Source organism: Ranitomeya imitator, chromosome 5 (genome assembly GCF_032444005.1).
Source record: "Ranitomeya imitator isolate aRanImi1 chromosome 5, aRanImi1.pri, whole genome shotgun sequence".
Classification (NCBI taxonomy): Eukaryota; Metazoa; Chordata; class Amphibia; order Anura; family Dendrobatidae; genus Ranitomeya; species Ranitomeya imitator.
This window is the reverse complement of record NC_091286.1, coordinates 406,745,868-406,766,107: the sequence shown is the minus strand read 5'-3', so window position 1 is coordinate 406,766,107 and position 20,240 is coordinate 406,745,868. Positions and strand designations below refer to the sequence as shown.

General features: G+C 44.2%; 1 protein-coding gene across 2 annotated transcripts in view; it reads left to right on the top strand.

Annotated features, from left to right (window-relative positions):
* The first annotated feature begins 1,855 nt into the window (after positions 1-1,855).
* Positions 1,856-20,240, top strand: part of LOC138638022 (cytochrome P450 2J2-like) — a 310,015-nt gene continuing 291,630 nt past the window's right edge. Inside the window, exon 1 of one of the 2 annotated variants that reach the window (XM_069726989.1) lies at positions 1,856-2,909. The gene's annotated coding sequence lies outside the window, so the exon portion shown is untranslated. The remainder of the gene's footprint in view (positions 2,910-20,240) is intronic. The other variant, XM_069726990.1, reaches the window with a different exon arrangement.

Genomic DNA, 20,240 nt, shown 5'->3' with positions numbered 1-20,240 from the left:
TAACAGACTGGTAGAGAGGGGAGAGAACCCTGTTCTTGCAAACATACATTAGGTAAGATAGGATAGGATAGGAAAGGAAAATGACTTGTGCAATAATGAGCCTAATGTGCGAAATTATGTCAAAATAAGACAAGGGACAACACCCCTCTGGACGGGGTATGAGGCCAAGAAAATATTTAGCAGGGCAAGATCAAGATTAACTATGTCCAGAAACACTTTGGCATGTTACTCAGCTTTAGAAATTGCCAAAAATGGCCATAAATGACATAGAAAGATAAAAATGATTGCTCAAGTAATCATGTAGGGAAAGCATCTTGTAAAGTTCAATCTTGTGAATACATGAGTGTACTTACATAGACTTGTCTGCTCCGCACGTGGCCGTTGGGCATAATTGGGGAATAGGAGCCCACAGATGTCCCTCCAAGCTGCCTCTTTCATGGCCCGGTTGGAGTAGTTGGGATCCCGCTGGTCCCATATTTCTGGCCTTTCTTGGACCAGGATGAGGAGCATATCCACGTTAATGATGGATGCCATGCTGCTTGGAACTCTGTGGAAGCGAGCACCAGACTTCCGGGATGTCTGTGTGGCTTTTTGAGCTAATTAGCATGTCTGAGATTCATGATTGAGGGCTTGTCTCAATTCCTTGCACCTGGCGATGTCTGGAGATGTCTGGCGTATTTCACGCAAGTCACACTGTTGGTCCGTGTGTAATGCGTATTTTTCTCGCCCCCATAGACTTTTATTGGCGATATTTTTGCGCAATACGGTGACAAACGCAGCATGCTGCGATTTTCTACGGCCATAGAAGCCCATATAATACGGATCCGTAAAATACGGCAGGTAGAAGCTTGGCCATAGAGATGCATTGTACCATGTGCAATCCGTATTTTCTGCACCTCTCTTACGTCCATAAAACTCGCTAGTGTGAGGCCGGCCAAATACCCACATAAAAACAAATGGGTCTGCAAACTCTTAACTACTCCTAAAAAGTGCAAAATAATTGCTATCAATATTAACGATGTTCATACCTCACCCAAAATGTAAATAATATGCAAGGCTATTCCTTTTGGGTAAAGTAATCTGTGATCCAAAGTGCAAGTGCCTCCAAACTTCATGTGCCGATCACACTGCATAGAAGTAATTACAGAGAGCGATATTAAGAGAACAATAAAGGATATATATATCTGGAGTGCGGGTGTATAACATATGTGGCACAAGTAACACAAATAAATAGCAGCTAAACATTGCGGGCAAATCCTCACAGTGTTCCAAAGTTCACCACATCACCACCGATCATAAACCGCACTATGCAATTTGCATAGATATAAGGATTGCAAACCTAATCAATACATATTACCTGGGTCTATGTCCAGCTTCCCACGTGTAGTGCCGAGTGACAAGCTGCACCTCCAATACCCCGATGTGCGTTTCGCAAGTGCTTCTTCCTGGGGGTGTGTGCTACCTAGTGGAATCAAGCGATTGTCCATGTGTTGATCAGATAGGCTTAATGTGGCTCCATCAGAGAGAAAGTGTCTCTTTTCTTATCAACAGCTGTCCATGCCATAGGCTGCGAGAAAGATAACCATGATATGCCATGGACTTCCTTAGCCCCCTATTATGTGCCTCAACCATCGTTCCTTCAGTCCCCATCTATTATCCCCACAGTCCCTATTCCCTATTGTACATGTAAGAAGATGGACATGACCCGGGGTACCTCTCTTGCGCCGATTCCAGAACTGTCAGGGCTGTCACCATTGTTGTCCAGGGGAAAGATTTCCAACCCAGACCGACCTTTGCACTATTCAGCAGGGGGCGTGACTAAGATTAAAAGTACTGTGCATGGGAAAGAGGGGGCAGACTTGGCTGGAAGACAGAGCGTACAACAGGGAGAAGTAGGTGCTTTGTTCTCTAAGCATCGTGTTAGCGCAGGCCCGCGCTGTAGATTCCCTGCATCCAGGTTCAATGACTGTGGACAGAGAACTGCCGGGTACCCGTTTTCTCTCATGACTGAAAGTTACAGATGCTCCGGGCCGGTGGTTACTGCGTGCGTGCTGCCTAAGACATACTGATCTAGAACTGTGTCATTTCTCACCCGCATATTACTGCCAAGTTGAGTCACGCTCCGGCAGTGTTGCAGAATGTGCTGCACCGTGTACGACGAACCATGGATCCAGGACCCTACTTAATACAATGAGGACTCACCGCCATCGCCAGGAACCGTACCTCCAGCTTCTTCAGGACGACACCGGAATCATCACACGCCAGTTACCTGGGCACCACCGTTGCAACTAAAGACCCTGCAGCCAAGAAGCCGGCAGACTGTTAAGTTAACCCTTTCATGAACAGTTGCTTTATCTTTTACCTCACCCTGCACTCATATCGTGCTAATATCAACTCCCACACCCCCTGCTTAATCCAGTATCTCCCTGTGTGGAGTATTCCCTTGTTAATAAATCTGTTAACTCTTGTTCTGCCTCCTGTCCTTCACTGCATCCTGCGACCTGCTCACGTACATGTTTATTTGGTCCTGCCATCAAAGCTTCTTTGAATTGACAATAGATCCATTTTTATTATACCCAAATTCCATAAAGTGTCCTATATCTACAGGTTTCCATCTGTAGGTGAATTGGCAGTTTTATTCTATTTGCAAATATCTTTTCCTTGACAGTTACTGTTCTACAAAACAAGTTTCTGCTTCCTTGTGCTCCTCCTCGGTATTTAATGTGTGAACTGCTTAATCCCTGAAGATCCCTGAGGCCGATATGCCATTTTTGTATTTTGGCCCAAGTCCATTTTCTGCAATACTAACCACATTGAATAAACACTTGGCATGTCAATAAATTGAGGAAATCTCAAACCCTGTGTTCAGACGGACAGAACATTTCCAAGATACCACAGCTGCTTTCACGGTATGAGCTAGTTCCTCTAGATAATATATTAATGAGTTTTTCCTCTGTAATAATGCTGATTTCTGTGACCTACTTATAGCTAATCTTAAAACTCTATAAACTAATTTAGGCCACTCTGTTATAAATCATATGGCATGCACACTTAGAATATGGATTCAATTGAAAATATAATAACTATTATGTTTAGATGATGCACCAGTATTAGAATATTTAGCTCCTTCACAACCGGGTAACATTTTTTTGTTTTCACTTTTTCCTCCCCATAACTTTATTTTTCCGTCCACATAGCTTGTTTTTTGCAGGACAATTTGCATCTTTTTAATGACTCCATTTTATTGTCTGAAGTACTAGAAAACAGGAACAAAATATTCCAAGTGTGATTAAATTTAAAAAAAAAGTGCAGTTCACAATTTTTTTTTTAATTACCTTGTGCACTATATTGTAAAACTGACCTGGCAATATGATTACCTAGATCAACACGATTACACAGATACTAAATATGCTTTTTTTTTTTTTTTTAATTGTTGAAAATAAATTTGGGAATTTGTAAAAAGAAGAAAAATTTTTTTGATTGTGTTGACATTTTCCAAGACCCGCAGCTCTTTAAATTTTCTGGATATGGTGCTGTGTGAGATCTTATGTTTTGCGCACTGAGCTAATGTTTTTACTGATAGCATTTTGGAGTAGATACAACATTTTGATTGCCTCTTTTTGCATGTCATTGCAATGTTGTGGTGATAAAAAAAAACGTAACTCTGGCATTTTGATTTTTTTTCTCATTACGCTGTTTACCAATTGGATTAATTTATTTTACATTTTGATAGATCTTACTTTAAGAATGCAGCAATACCAAATATGACCATGCAAAGGCTTTTTTTGCGGGATGACTTGTACTTTTGAACGGCACCATTGGTTTTTCCATATCGTGTACTGGAAAACAGGAAAAAAAAAATATATATATATGTATATATATATATATATATATATACATATATATATATATTTTTTTTTTTTTTTTTTCCATTTTCACTAAATGCTAAAACTGAACTGCCTTTAGGATTCTCCATGTTATTACAAGTTTGTAGATACCAAACATGTCTAGGTTCTTTTTCATTTAAGTGGTGAAAAAAAAAATCCAAAATTTGCATACATTTTTTTTAAAAAGGACTTATTTTTCTGAGACCCGTAGCATCTACATTTTTCATTATCTGGAGCTGGGTGAGGGCTAATTTTTGTGTGTCAAGCTGATGTTTTTATTGATACCATTTTGGCGAAGATACAATGTTTTGATCACCTGTTATTGCATTTTGGTGCAATGTTTCAGCGACCAAAAAAAGTGTAAATCTGTCACTTTGATTTTTTTTTCTCGATACTCTGCTTACCGATCGGATTAATTATTTTTATATTTTGATAGATTGGGGAGATTCTGAATGCGGCAACACTAAATATGTGGGTTTCTTTTTAATTGTTTTATTTGAATGGGGCAAAAGGGGCGATTTATACTTTTAATATTTGTATTTATTTTATATTTTTAAACACCTTTTTTTTTACTTTTTACATGCTTCAATAGTCTCCATGGGAGACTAGAAGCTGCGATCATCCGATTTCTTGTACTACACATAGAAGAAATGCTCATCTGCTATGAGTGGCGGCCACATAGCGGCGCTCATAGCTATCTGGCAACGACATCCACAGGGGTCTCGTGCAGACCCCGGGTTGTCATGCCATAGTTATGGGATCCTGTCCTAGATGCCCAAATCACACGAGATGGAAGTTCAGACCTGACTTTCTAGAAAAAGTTGTGTCCTTTTGTAGATATTATGGTCCCTTTTGAGCGCTTTTGTTAATAAGTGATATTTAGAAAAATCACCAATCTGGGGTATTTTATTAAACAAAAATGCTGTCCCAGATTGGTGATAGGTACTCTTTAATGTTAGTAATTTAAAATTTTTACTATTTCAATCTGGGAACTTTTATAGCATCTGTCAGCCCAAACTGACAATATAAATTAGGCCGGGGTCACACTAGCGATGAATATGGACGAGTGCTATGCGATAAAACATCGCATAGCACTCGGACCAGTATTCATCTATGGGGCAGCTCACATCAGCGTTTTTTCCTCGGCCGTTTAATATGCTAATTAGGGTGCATGTAGCGGCCTTGGTGTAGCCAAGAGTATTAGTGCACTGTTCCACCTACTGGGTTTCCATGTCCCTTCCTCCCACACTGGGAAAAAATGGGACATGGAAGGGATTTCCAGTGCTGGCTTATCTAAGCATTTTCTGCACATAGTGCTTGCTCCCAGCAAGCCAACGCTGTTAATCACCAATTAAGGACTCGAGGGCATACAAAACAATAGTTGGCACAGTGCACTGAGCCTCTTGGCCATACCAAAAGTACACCAACTACCCTAACTGGCATGTTGATTAAAATGGAGTTTATGCAGAACAGGAGCATTGACTGCTAATGTATGTAAAATTCAACTACTCCTCCCTACGCAGTCAGGGCCTGGCAGAAATATGTCAAACGTGCAAGGACATATTACCGTTGTAAGAATCGATGTTCCAGCATTAGAAGAAATAGTAGAAATACACATACACTACTCACAAAAAAGTTAGGGTTATTTGGCTTTAGGGTAAAATTTATTGAAAACGAATATAATTCACACTATAGTCATTTTTATCATAAAAGTAGGGCCTTAAGTAGAAGCATGCAATGGTGATTTCTTCATCTTAAACAATTTATTGAAACAAAAGCCAACAATAATGGTGGGCATACCCCAACAAAAAATGTTAATGACTCAATATATTGTCATGTTGTTTTTAGCATCAATTACAGCTTGACAACGACGTCTCATGCTGTTCACAAGTCGATTATTGTCTGCTGATACATGGCATATCACTCTTCGTGAAGGGTGGCCCTTGGTTTATTGAGATTCTGGGGTACAGCGTTACGAGCTTCTACACAACAGCTCAGCTGCTTCCATAGGTTTTCTATGGGATTCTGGTCTGGAAAGTGTAGGCCACTCCATTTGAGGCACCCCAGTCTCCAACAGCCGTTTCCTAATAATTAGCTGGAGCATTGTCGTCCATGAAGATGAAATTAGGCCTGTGTTGTTCGTGCAGAGGAACAATGACTGGATTAATGGTGTTATTCAAGTAGTAGGGATTTGTCACTGTACCATTCACAAAGTGTAGGGCAGTTCTGTATTGACTAGACACCATCGAACAAAGTTCAGCTCACCATGGTCGACATCCTTGGAGACTCGATGCACAGAACCGCTGTGTCAGGGCGTAGAAAATCAAAGAAGAAATGAGGAATCCAGCTCAACGAGGTAGTGAAAAAAACTTCTTTCTTTATTCACTTGAAAATATATTCAGTGGAGGACAAAAACATCAGCAATTACAAAGGATAAAATGCGATATCAACGCGTTTCTGGTGACCAAGCACCCTTAATCATGATATCTAGTGTGTGGCTTGTCTTGCATTTTTATACTAAGATCCGGTGAGCACATCGGTACACTGATTAATTAACATAATTGCTAAACAAAGTGAAAACACAAGAAAGTAAATATACATACAAATTAAAACAAACGCTTTGGCTGGAGGAAAAAACAATATGGGCAATATATATTTGTTTCGCAATATTGAATAAGTAGCAGCAAAAAATATCCCATATATATGGAATTACATTTGATGTCATAATTTTGTAAAGACGCATGCAATGTAATACACCATGATTTTTAACGCATATAATATAAAGGCAAATCCAATGCCATCAATCAATTTATGAATAAAATTCTATAAAGAAATTTTATCAATGATTGGTTGCGTTACATGTGGTTGTTTTGCACTGCGGTTACTAAAGGGTTAATATAATTAGTGGCAGGCTTGGTGTAGCATGCTGACCTTTGTATCCATTTGAAAGGAGAGAAAAAAAAGGGGAGAAGGACGAAGTTCCCTGTGTGTATTATGTGCCGGCAAAAAACCGCATGGACTAGAAAATGTTTTTGAAGAAATATATTTTAAACATGTTTAGGTTTTTGGTTTTTGTTCTAAAATATACAGTTCATTATATGTAATATAGGAGCATTTGGAATTAATAATGCAGGATTTCCTATCAAGAAAATTACTCCTAGAATATAGATGAACTGACAGTCGGCAACTCCGAAAGAAAAATAGCAGAGCTCCGTATAAGGCCGGTTTCACACGTCAGTGGCTCCGGTACGTGAGGTGACAGTTTCCTCACGTACCGGAGCCACTGACACACGTAGACACATTCAAATCAATGCATCTGTGCAGATGTCATTGATTTTTTGCAGACCGTGTCTCCGTGTGCCAAACACGGAGACATGTCAGTGTTCGTGGGAGCGCACGTATTACACGGACCCATTAAAGTCAATGGGTCCGTGTAAAACACGTACCGCACACGGACGTTGTCCGTGTGCAGTCCGTGTGCCGTGCAGGAGACAGTGCTACAGTAAGCGCTGTCTCCCCTACTGGTGCTGAAGCTGCCATTCATATCTTCCCTGCAGCAGCGTTTGCTGTAGAGAAGATATGAATACTCCTTTTTTTTTAAGTTTCTCGTGTTTAAAATAAAGCTCCATGTCTCCACCCTCCTCCCACCCCTTGTGCGCCCCCCACTGTTCTTAAAATACTCACCCGGCTCGCTCCCTCGCTATCGCTGCTTCCTGTCCTGGCCACACCTTCTACTGTATGCGGTCACGTGGGGCCGCCGATTACAGTCATGAATATGCGGCTCCACCTCCCATAGGGGTGGAGCCGCATATTCATTACTGTAAATGAGCAGCCCCACATGACCGCTCATACAGTAGAAGGTGCGGCCAGGACAGGAAGCAGCGACAGCGAGGGAGCGAGCCGGGTGAGTATTTTAAGAACAGCAGGGGGCGCACAGAGGGTGGGGACATGGAGCTTTATTTTAAACACGAGAAACTTAAAAAAAAAATATTCATATCTTCTCTACAGCAAACGCTGCTGCAGGGAAGATATGAATCACGGCTTCAGCACCAGATGCTGGTGCGTGTGGTACCCAGCACGGTCCGTGTGGTACCCAGTGGGCACACAGGCGGCACACGTGTGCCGCACTGATGTACCACAGAAACGCACGGGCACACGGACACGGATAAATCCGGTACCGATTTTTCCGGTACCGAAATTATCTGGACGTGTGAGACTGCCCTTATACGGAGCTCTGCTATTTTTCTTTCGGAGTTGCCGACTGTCAGTTCATCTATATTCTAGGAGTAATTTTCTTGATAGGAAATCCTGCATTATTAATTCCAAATGCTCCTATATTACATATAATGAACTGTATATTTTAGAGCAAAAACCAAAAACCTAAATATGTTTAAAATATATTTCTTCAAAAACATTTTCTAGTCCATGCAGTTTTTTGCCAGCACATAATACACACAGGGCACTTCGTCCCCCTCCCCTTTTTTCTCTCTCCTTTCAAATGGATACAAAGGTCAGCATGCTACACCAAGCCTGCCACTAATTATATTAACCCTTTAGTACCCGCAGTGCAAAACAACCACATGTAACGCAACCAATCATTGATAAAATTTCTTTATAGAATTTTATTCATAAATTGATTGATGGCATTGGATTTGCTTTTATATTATATGCGTTAAAAATCATGGTGTATTACATTGCATGCGTCTTTACAAAAATTATGACATCAAATGTAATTCCATATATATGGAATATTTTTTGCTGCTACTTATTCAATATTGCGAAACAAATATATATTGCCCATATTGTCTTTTCATCCAGCCAAAGCGTTTGTTTTAATTTGTATGTATATTTACTTTCTTGTGTTTTCACTTTGTTTAGCAATTATGTTAATTAATCAGTGTACCAGTGTGCTCACCGGATCTTAAGGTACCTTCACACTGAGCAACTTTAGAACGATAACGATAGCGATCCGTGACGTTGCAGCGTCCTGGATAGCGATCTCGTTATGTTTGACACGCAGCAGCGATCAGGATCCCGCTGTGCCATCGCTGGTCGGAGCTAGAAGGCCAGAACTTTATTTCGTCGCTGGATCACCCGCTGACATCGCTGGATCGGCGTGTGTGACGCCGATCCAGCGATGTGTTCACTTGTAACCAGGGTAAACATCGGGTTACTAAGCTCAGGGCCGCGCTTAGTAACCCGATATTTACCCCAGTTACCATTGTAAATGTAAAAAAAAAAAAAAAACACTACATACTCACATTCCGATATCTGTCACGTCCCTCGCCGTCAGCTTCCCGCACTGACTGTGAGCGCCGGCCGTAAAGCACAGCAGTGACGTCACCGCTGTGCTGCGCTTTACGGCCGGCGCTCACAGTCAGTGCAGTAAGCTGACGGCGAGGGACGTGACAGACACCGGAATGTAAGTATGTAGTGTTTTTTTTTTTCACATTTACAATGGTAACTAGGGTAAACATCGGGTTACTAAGCGCGGCCCTGCGCTTAGTAACCCGATGTTTACCCTGGTTACCTGGGGACTTCGGCATCGTTGGTCGCTGGAGCGCTGTCTGTGTGACAGCTCTCCAGCGACCACACAAGGACTTTCCAACGATCACAGCCAGGTCGTATCGCTGGCCGTGATCGTTGGAAAGTTGCTGAGTGTGACGGTACCTTTAGTATAAAAATGCAAGACAAGCCACACACTAGATATCATGATTAAGGGTGCTTGGTCACCAGAAACGCGTTGATATCGCATTTTATCCTTTGTAATTGCTGATGTTTTTATCCTCCACTGAATATATTTTCAAGTGAATAAAGAAAGTTTTTTTTCACTACCTCATTGAGCTGGATTCCTCATTTCTTCTTCGATTGACTAGACACACCTGCCCACACTGTAACACCACCACCACTAAAGGCTCATCTGATGACAATAGTAGCTATTGCATAATGCTCTCCTTGAAGTCTCCAACTTTGTTCGCGGCCATCATTTCTGCTCAGCGTGAAACAACTTTCACCATTGAAAAGCACTGAGGCCCACTGGTCCCTCATCCAGCGTGCATGCTCCCTGGCCCATTCAAGATGATGACACCTATGCCTGGTGGTGTGGTCAGGAACCCTTGCAGGTTGTCGAACACTCAGACCAAGCTGATGTAAATGGTTTTGAATGGTCTTATGTGACACTTGAATGCCTCTCACCTTCTTTAAATGTGTCTGGAATTGTGTGGCATTCACCATCCAGTTCCAAAGGGCATTGTTCACAATGAGACGGTCATTAATGTGGAATGGGACCAAAGGACGTCCACTTCTATGCCTTTTTTTGACTCCTCCAGTTTATCTGTATCTCTGTTACGACCTGATGATGACACTCTGTGGCACTCTAAGTTCAGTGGCCACTTCCATCTGAGAACATCCTGCTTCAACCTTTTTAATGCCAATTCCTCTTTTGTTGTCTATTTTGGCTAGGGGCTCATTCAAGCTTCAGTGATGTTTCTCGTACGGAAAAAAATGCCTGATCTTCTTCAGCGCTTTGAAACAGATTTTGATCAGTATATAATCATTGTATCAGATTTCTACCATCAGAGTTTCGTCAGTTTTTATAATATGTAAAAAAGCTAGAGATTTCTCAAGCTTAGTTTCTCAAGCTTATCCTATCATCAGGTTCGGCTTTACGGACAGGAAGAGCAGGCAACTGCCTAGAGCCCCTGCTCCTCCAGGGGCCCCCTGCCAGTGGCGTGCCGCTAATAGCAGACCACACTGCCACTATGGGGCCCCTGAGTAAGTGTGGCCTGGCACCGCCCCATTCCCCGCATCATGCATCAACTTATCAGCATCATAGATGCCGATAAAGTTGAAAGCAGTGGTGGAGGAGAGAGCATCATGTGACGCTGCCTCTACCATCACTCCACCTCTGACTCTGACTCAGGGTGTGCCAGCAGTGGAGCTGATGAGACACTGAAAGGCTCTGCAGAAGCTAGAGCAGCGGGAGAACGAGGATGAGAGGTAAGTATTGTGTGTGTCTGCTGCACTATATTGTGTGTGGGGGGACTACACTATACTGTATTGTGTGTATGTGTGTCTGCTGCAATATACTGTGTGTGGAGGACTGCACTATACTGTATTGTGTGTGTCTGCTGCACTATACTGTGTGTGGGGGACTACACTATACTGTATTGTGTGTGTCTGCTGCAATATACTGTGTGTGGGGCTGCATTACACTGTGTGTGGGGGAATGCACTATACTGTGTATGTGGGGGCTGCACTATACTGTGTGTGTAGGGGCTGCATTATAATGTGTGTGGGGACTGCACTATACCACAGTATAGTATAGGGGGCTGCATCATAATGTGTGTGGGGGCTGCACTTTACTGTGTGTGGGGGGACTGCACTATCCTGTGTATGCGGGGGCTGCAGTATGCTGTGTGTTAGGGCTGCACTATACTGTGTGTGAGGGGACTGCACTATACTGTGTGTGGGGCTGCATTATACTGTGAATGGGGGGCTGCATTATACTATGCGTGTGTTTGTAGGGGGCTGAATTATACTGTATGTGGGGGCTGCATTATACTGTGTGTGTGGGGCTTCATTATACCATGTGTGAGCTGCATTATACTCTGAGTGGGCTGCATTATACACTGTGTTCCAAATTATTATGCAAATTGGATTTAAGTGTCATAAAGATTTAATTGTTTTGTTTTTCCAACAAACTCATGGATGGCATTGTGTCTCAGGTGTTATGACCTGGTGGTTAGGAGCACCCGGAATGACCTGATAGTTAAACCACATACAGGACGAACTCTGGGATGTGGGAACTCTGCTGACCGCAAGCCCTAATCCTATCACACACACTAGAAATAGCCGTGGAGCGCTCCTGACTCTCCCTAGGCGCCTCGTCACAGCCTAAGGGCTATCTAGCCCTAGAGAAGGAAAATAAAGCCTACCTTGCCTCAGAGAAATTCCCCAAAGGTAAAGGAAGCCCCCCACATATATTGACTGTGAGTAAAGATGAAAGTCACAAACGCAGAAATGAAAACAGGTTTTCAGCAAAGGGAGGCCAGACTAACTAAATAGACAGAGGACAGGAAAGGTAACTTTGCGATCAGCACAAAAACCTACAAAGACCACGCAGAGTGTGCAAAAAAGACCTCCGCACCGACTCACGGTGCGGAGGGGCCACCCTGCATCCCAGAGCTTCCAGCTAGCAAGACAAAATCATGAAAACCAGCTGGACAAGAAAACAGAGAACAAAATAAGACTATAAGGAACTTAGCTTCTGCAGGAGAAGGCAGGTCACCAGAGAGATCCAGGAGCGAACTGAACGAATGCAAAAACATTGACAGCTGGCCTAGAGTAACGATCTGAGAGGAGTTAAATAGAACAGCCAATTAAAGGATAAACCACGTCACCTGTGTAAGGAACTTCAGAAGCCGCAGCTTCACTCATAGCCACCAGAGGGAGCCCATAGACGGAACTCACCGAAGTACCATTCACGACCACAGAAGGGAGCTTACAACAGAATTCACAACACTCAGGGCTCAATGGATCACTGAAATCAATCTTAAACACATGTGATAATTAGTTTTCCAGGTGATTCTAATGAAAGGAAAACTACTTAAAAATTATGTTCCACATTATTAAGCAGGCCACAGGTTTCAAGTAATATGGGAACTAAAAAGGATCTCTCTGCTGCTGAAAAGCATTAAATAGTGCTATGCCTTGGTATAAAACATTAGATATTCCATGAAAACTTAAGAGTGGTCATCATACTGTGAAGAGATTTGTGATTGAAACAGAGCACAGACAGAGTTCATGCAGATAAAGGCATAATGAGGAAGGTTTCTGCCAGACAAATTCATGGAATTAAGAGAGCAGCTGCCAAAATACCATTACAAAGCAGCAAACAGTTATTTGAAGCTGCTGGTGCCTCTGGAGTCCCTCGAACCTCAAGGTGTAGGATCCTTCAAAGGCTTGCTGTGGTGCATAAACCTAATATTCAGCCACCCTTAAACAGTGTTCACAAGCAGAAATGGTTAAAGTGGGCCCAGACATACATTAACACTAATTTCCAAATAGTCTTGTTTACTGATGAGTGTCAAGCAACCCTGGATGGTCCAGATGGATGGAGTAGTGGATGGTTGGTGGATTGCCACCATGTCCCAACAAGGCTGCGACCTCAGCAAGGAGGTGGAGGAGTCACAGTTTGGGCCAGAATCACGGGGAGACAGCTGGTAGGACGCTTTAAGATTCCTGAAGGTATGAAAATTGTCACGGCACCCGGGTATCTATGCTACAGGGGAAGCTGCACACAGCAGCTGAGCAAGATGCCAAGTTACTAACCTGGACCCATGGGACCTTTGACATGAAACAGTGTGTACAGGTAACGAACAGGACCTTAGACCATGTGACAGAGTGGGAGGAGGAAAGGGGGCGCAGCCAGATGCTAGGGAAACAGAGAAGGGACAAGCACTAAAGAATTATCAAACAAGCAGAAGTCGTAGCCAGTCGTACACAAACAGGGTAAAGCACGTAAAGCAAGACAACGCTATGCAAGCCGGGCACACACTCCAGGAGTCACGCATACAGACAGAAACAGAATCTATAGCTGACAGAGAAACCAGGTTAGGAGCGAGTATAAATACCCCTCCCATTTTAGAAAAGAGGCTAGCAAAATTAACCCTGACAGGACATTAACCATGTCCTGACCATGACAGTACCCCCCTTCCCCATTAACGGGGGGCCACTGGACCCCCAGGCTTCTCAGGGTATCTTGCATGAAAAGCCCGCACCAGTCGATCAACATGCACAGAACTGGCCGGAACCCATGACCTATCCTCAATAGAAAACCCCTTCCAATGTATTAGGTACTGAAGCCTTCGATGCACCCACCGTGAATCAATGATGCGCCCTACCTCGTACTCCAGCTGACCCTTTTCCAATACTGGTGGAACATTAGATGAAGAATCTTCTCTAACTGTCCCCACAGGTTTTAATAGGGACCTGTGAAAGACATTAGAAATTTTGAAAGAGGTGGGCAACTGTAACCTATAGGCCACCGGGTTGATCACCTCAATAATCTTGTATGGACCTATAAACCTGGGGCCCAACTTCATGGAGGGAATCTTAAGTTTGATGTTACGAGTAGACAGCCACACCTTCTCCCCCACAGTTAGTGTGAGAACTGACCCCCTCCTCCTGTTCGCAAAATGTTTGTACCTCTTTTGGGCTTTGGAGATGTTCGTCTGAACCTCCCTCCAAAGTATTATTAACTGTTGCACCAGACCCTCAGCAACAGGGAAAATTCTTCAAACTGCGGAACAAACCCACAATTGACTTCAAAGGGAGATTTGCCAGTAGACTGATTAATACGACAATTGAACGCAAACTCAGCCATGGGTAAAACCTCACACCAGTCCTCCTGTCTGGAAGAGGCCAGGCATCTCAAAATCTGTTCCAACGACTGGTTGGTGCGTTCAGTCTGTCCGTTGGATTCCGGGTGATAAGCAGAGGAGAATGACAACGTAACCCCCAACTTCTTACAAAAAGCTCTCCAAAACCTGGCCACAAACTGCACACCCCTGTCAGATACCACATTCACAGGGACTCCATGTAACTGAACTACAGTATATGCTGAATAAAAAAGCGAGCCAAGGTTTCAGCAGAAGGCAACGCAGGTAACGGCACAAAATTGGCTTGTTTCGAAAACCTATCAACCACAACCCAAACTACAGAGCTGCCTTTGGAATACGGAAGATTAGTGATAAAATCCATGGACAGGTGTGTCCAGGGTTTATCCGGAATTGGCAAAGGTACCAATTCCCAGGCCGGCCAGACCAGAGAGCTCTTAGAACGAGCACACACCACACAAGAATTCACAAACTTTTTGATATCAGAACCCATAGAAGGCCACCAAAAGTTCCTAGCGACTGCCCCCCGGGTAGCTGCAATCCCAGGGTGTGCACTCAATACAGAGTCATGAAATTCTTGCAGAAGTGTGAGACGGAAATGATCGGGTACAAACAGTTTACCTAGGGGTTTATTCCTGGGAACTTGTGCTTGTGCATCCAAAATCTCCCTCTGTAACTCAGATGAGACTTCAGCCACAACCACTCCAGGTTGAAGAATGGAGGAAGGAGGTTCTGGAGGGGACACAGAATATTTGAAGGGTTTCTGAGGGATGTTATTCTGGATTATCTCAATGAGAATAACTGTTTAACTCCATATCAGCATGGGTTTATGAGAAATCGCTCCTGTCAAACCAATCTAATCAGTTTTTATGAAGAGGTAAGCTATAGGCTGGACCACGGTGAGTCATTGGACGTGGTATATCTCGATTTTTCCAAAGCGTTTGATACCGTGCCGCACAAGAGGTTGGTACACAAAATGAGAATGCTTGGTCTGGGGGAAAATGTGTGTAAATGGGTTAGTAACTGGCTTAGTGATAGAAAGCAGAGGGTGGTTATAAATGGTATAGTTTCTAACTGGGTCGCTGTGACCAGTGGGGTACCGCAGGGGTCAGTATTGGGACCTGTTCTCTTCAACATATTCATTAATGATCTGGTAGAAGGTTTACACAGTAAAATATCGATATTTGCAGATGATACAAAACTATGTAAAGCAGTTAATACAAGAGAAGATAGTATTCTGCTACAGATGGATCTGGATAAGTTGGAAACTTGGGCTGAAAGGTGGCAGATGAGGTTTAACAATGATAAATGTAAGGTTATACACATGGGAAGAAGGAATCAATATCACCATTACACACTGAATGGGAAACCACTGGGTAAATCTGACAGGGAGAAGGACTTGGGGATCCTAGTTAATGATAAACTTACCTGGAGCAGCCAGTGCCAGGCAGCAGCTGCCAAGGCAAACAGGATCATGGGGTGCATTAAAAGAGGTCTGGATACACATGATGAGAGCATTATACTGCCTCTGTACAAATCCCTAGTTAGACCGCACATGGAGTACTGTGTGCAGTTTTGGTCACCGGTGCTCAGGAAGGATATAATGGAACTAGAGAGAGTACAAAGGAGGGCAACAAAATTAATAAAGGGGATGGGAGAACTACAATACCCAGATAGATTAGCGAAATTAGGATTATTTAGTCTAGAAAAAAGACGACTGAGGGGCGATCTAATAACCATGTATAAGTATATAAGGGGACAATACAAATATCTCGCTGAGGATCTGTTTATACCAAGGAAGGTGACGGGCACAAGGGGGCATTCTTTGCGTCTGGAGGAGAGAAGGTTTTTCCACCAACATAGAAGAGGATTCTTTACTGTTAGGGCAGTGAGAATCTGGAATTGCTTGCCTGAGGAGGTGGTGATGGCGAACTCAGTCGAGGGGTTCAAGAGAGGCCTGGATGTCTTCCTGGAGCAGAACAATATTGTATCATACAATTAGGTTCTGTAGAAGGACATAGATCTGGGGATTTATTGTGATGGAATATAGGCTGAACTGGATGGACAAATGTCTTTTTTCGGCCTTACTAACTATGTTACTATGTTACTATGTAGAATTAAAACTACAGGATAAGGCATCCGCCTTCACATTTTTAGACCGTGGTCGGAATGTAATGGTAAAATGAAACCGAGAAAAAAAAAGTGCCCACTGAGCCTGTCTGGGGGCTAATCTCTTAGCGGACTCGATATAGGCCACATTTTTATGATCAGTGATAACCGTAACGGGATGAACAGCCCCCTCCAGAAAATGCCTCCATTCTTCGAAGGCCAATTTAATTGCCAACAATTCTTTGTTGCCGACATCATAATTTCTCTCAGCCGAAGATAATTTTTTAGAGAAAAAGGCACAGGGTTTAAGGTTAGTAAGGGTGGTCGGGCCCTGAGACAACACTGCTCCCACCCCCACCTCCGAGGCGTCAACCTCCACGATAAAAGGTCTCGATGGATCGGGTTGTATCAACACGGGTGCTGAAGTGAAACATTTCTTCAGTGTCAGAAAGGAATTTTTTGCGGCCATGGACCAATTTTTTACATCCCCCTTTGAGTGTGAGGTCCGTCAAGGGTTTCACTGCCTGCGAAAACTCTTTAATGAACTTCCTATAATAATTAGTGAAACCCAGAAATCATTGCAACCCCTTCAGGTCCTGAGGTTGCACCCAATCAGAAATGGCCTGAACCTTCCCAGGATCCATGCGGAATCCCTCCCCAGATACAATTAACCCCAGAAAAGACAGTTCTTGCATAAAGAACGAGCACTTCTCCAGCTTAGCATATAAATGGTTCTCCCTGAGTCTCACAAGAACCGAGTGAAGATGGTGTAAGGCTACGTTCACATTAGCGTTCCGCTAATGTGCGTCGCTGTTGCGTCGGCGACGCAGCGGCGACACAGCGGCGACGCGCCCCTATGTTTAACATGGGGGACGCGTGCGGTTTTTTTGTTGCGTTTTCCGACACGTGCGTCGTTTTCGACGCTAGCATCGGACGCAAGAAAATGCAACAAGTTGCATTTTTCGTGCGTCCGATTTTCGTCAAAAAACGACGCACGCGTCGCAAAACGCAGCGTTTTTGCGTGCGTTTTTGGTGCGTCGTGCGTTGCGTCGCCGTTGCGTCGCCGACGCACCGGCGCGCAACGCTAATGTGAACGTAGCCTTAGTGTGACTGACTGTCCTCTGAGTATATCAAGATGTCATCCAGGTAAATGACAACATAACGCCCAATCACGTCAGAAAAGACAACATTAATGAAACTCTGGAAAACAGCAGGAGCGTTGGTGAGACCGACGGGCATGACCAAATTTTCAAACAAACCCTCGGTTGTCAGAAATGCTGTTTTCCATTCATCCCCCTATCGGATCCTTATCAGGTTATAAGCTCCTCGTAAGTCAAGCTTGGAAAACCACTTGGCCCCAGTGAGTTGATTACATAAATCAGGAATCAGAGGAAGAGGATACGTGTTTTTAACAGTAATCTTATTTAGTTCTCGAAAGTCGAGGCACGGTCGCAAACCACCATCTTTTTTCTTGACAAAGAAAAACCCCACTGCAACGGGTGAGACAGAGGGCCGAATATGCCCCTTGCGGAGGCTCTCTGTGATGTACTCTTTCATAGATTGGCGCTCAGGCCCAGACAAAGCCTAGGGTAATTTGGCTCCCGGGATCAAATCAATTGCACAATCACCGGGTCGATGTGGTGGAAGCGCCTCAGCCTCACTTTCAGAAAACACATCTTCGAAGTCTTTCAGGTACTCCGGAATACCCTCCAGACCGACAGACGACACAGATACAGACTTAATAGGGTTAACAAGAGGTCCGAGGTTACAACACGGACCATTACCCTTACATCTCCATTGAGTGATCTCCCCTGCTACCCAATCAATGACAGGATTGTGGCGCTGCAGCCAAGGCATTCCCAGTACCAGTCCTGCAGGTAGATTATTCATTACAAAGCAACTTAATTTTTCCACATGAGTGGAACCCACCTTCAGAGAAAAAAACATCAGTCTCGAAACAAATTCCATCCCAGGTAAGAGGGGATGAATCAACAGCCACAACTTTCACAAGGTCTTTCAGCCTGACTGTCCCTATCTTATTATGAGTCACAACTTGGGCATCAATCAAATTAATAGAAGAGCCACAGTCAACAAAGGCGGTGGTCACCACAGGACCGCCAGCAAGTTCCAATTCCACTTGAAGCAATATTTTGGCAAGTGAGAAAACATATACCTGGGAGTCTGGACAACCTCCTCGATTGTTTCCCAGACTCAGTCGTTTCTCAGACGGTTTCACAGAAGAAGGGCAGAATGGACAGTTGCTTTTCCAATGTCCAGAGGCTCCACAGTAAAAGCACAATTGATTGTCTCTCCGGCGCCTCCTTTCTTTCTCCATAACTGAAACTGACCCAATCTCCATGGGTTCAGATACAGGTGCAGCGTCACGCAATTTGGAAAACAAGGAAGTCTCGTTCAGCATCACTCCTCTAGCACGGAGTCTCCGGTCCATTCGAACTGCCTGAGTCATGGCGTCCTCCAGGGTATTAGGAGGAGGATGAAGTGCCAGAGCATCCTTCAGACGGTCAGACAGACCCATGCGGAACAACCCCCTCAGGGCTGCATCATTCCAAGAAATTTCAGCTGCCCAGCGTCTAAACTTTGAGCAGAACCATTCAGCAGAGTGCTTCCCTTGTGTCAAACTCATTACCATATCCTCTGCCAAATGCACTCTATCAGGTTCATCATAAATGAGCCCCAGGGACTCAAAAAACAGGTTCACAGACATGCCTGTGGGGACCCCCTTAATAAAGATGCAACTCAAAAAACAACCTGCATCCCTCCCTAAAGGCCCCGAACAACTTTTTATCCCCAGAAAAAGAATCGGGCAACTTTACAGGTGGTTCGGGGTCCACCAGGGATACATCAGTGGTGCCCCCCTCCCGGGACTGCAAGGAAGCAGACATCTGTAAAGCACCTGCCACATCTCTCTGCACCTGCTGGTGCGAATGGACCAGGGCTTGCTGTTCCACAGACAGCTTCTGCAACAACTGGGAGAGCTCATTAATTTGCCCCGTGAGAACCTGTACAGGATCCATGGCATACCAACACCCCTCCCACCAGGGAAAAAGACTGTAAGGTCAGCTATAATGTCACGGCACCCGGGTATCTATGCTGCAGGGGAAGCTGCACACAGCAGCTGAGCAAGACGCCAAGTTACTAACCTGGACCCACAGGACCTTTGACATGAAACAGTGTGTACAGGTAACGAACAGGACCTTAGACCATGTGACAGAGTGAGAGGAGGAAAAGGGGCAGAGCCAGATGCCAGGGAAACAGAGAAGGGACAAGCACTAAAGAATTATCAAACAAGCAGAAGTCGTAGCCAGGAGATTACGAGGTACCAAAACGGAGAGACAGGGGATCGTCAGAAGCAAAGCCAGAGTTCAGTAGCCAGGAGCACAAACAGGGTAAAGCACGGAAAGCAAGACAATGCTATGCTAGCCGGGCACACACTCCAGGAGTCACGCATACAGACAGAATCTATAGCTGACAGAGAAACCAGGTTAGGAGCGAGTATAAATACCCCTCCCATTTTAGAAAATAGGCTAGCAAAATTAACCCTGACAGGACATTAACCATGTCCTGACCATGACAGTACCCCCCCCCCCCATCCTTAACGGGGCGCCACTGAACCCCCAGGCTTCTCTGGGTATCTTGCATGAAAAGCCCGCACCAGTCGATCAGCATGCACAGAACTGGCCGGAACCCATGACCTATCCTCAATAGAAAACCCCTTCCAATGTATTGGGTACTGAAGCCTTCGACGCACCCACCGTGAATCAATGATGCGCCCTACCTCGTACTCCAGCTGACCCTCTACCAATACTGGCGGAACATTAGATGC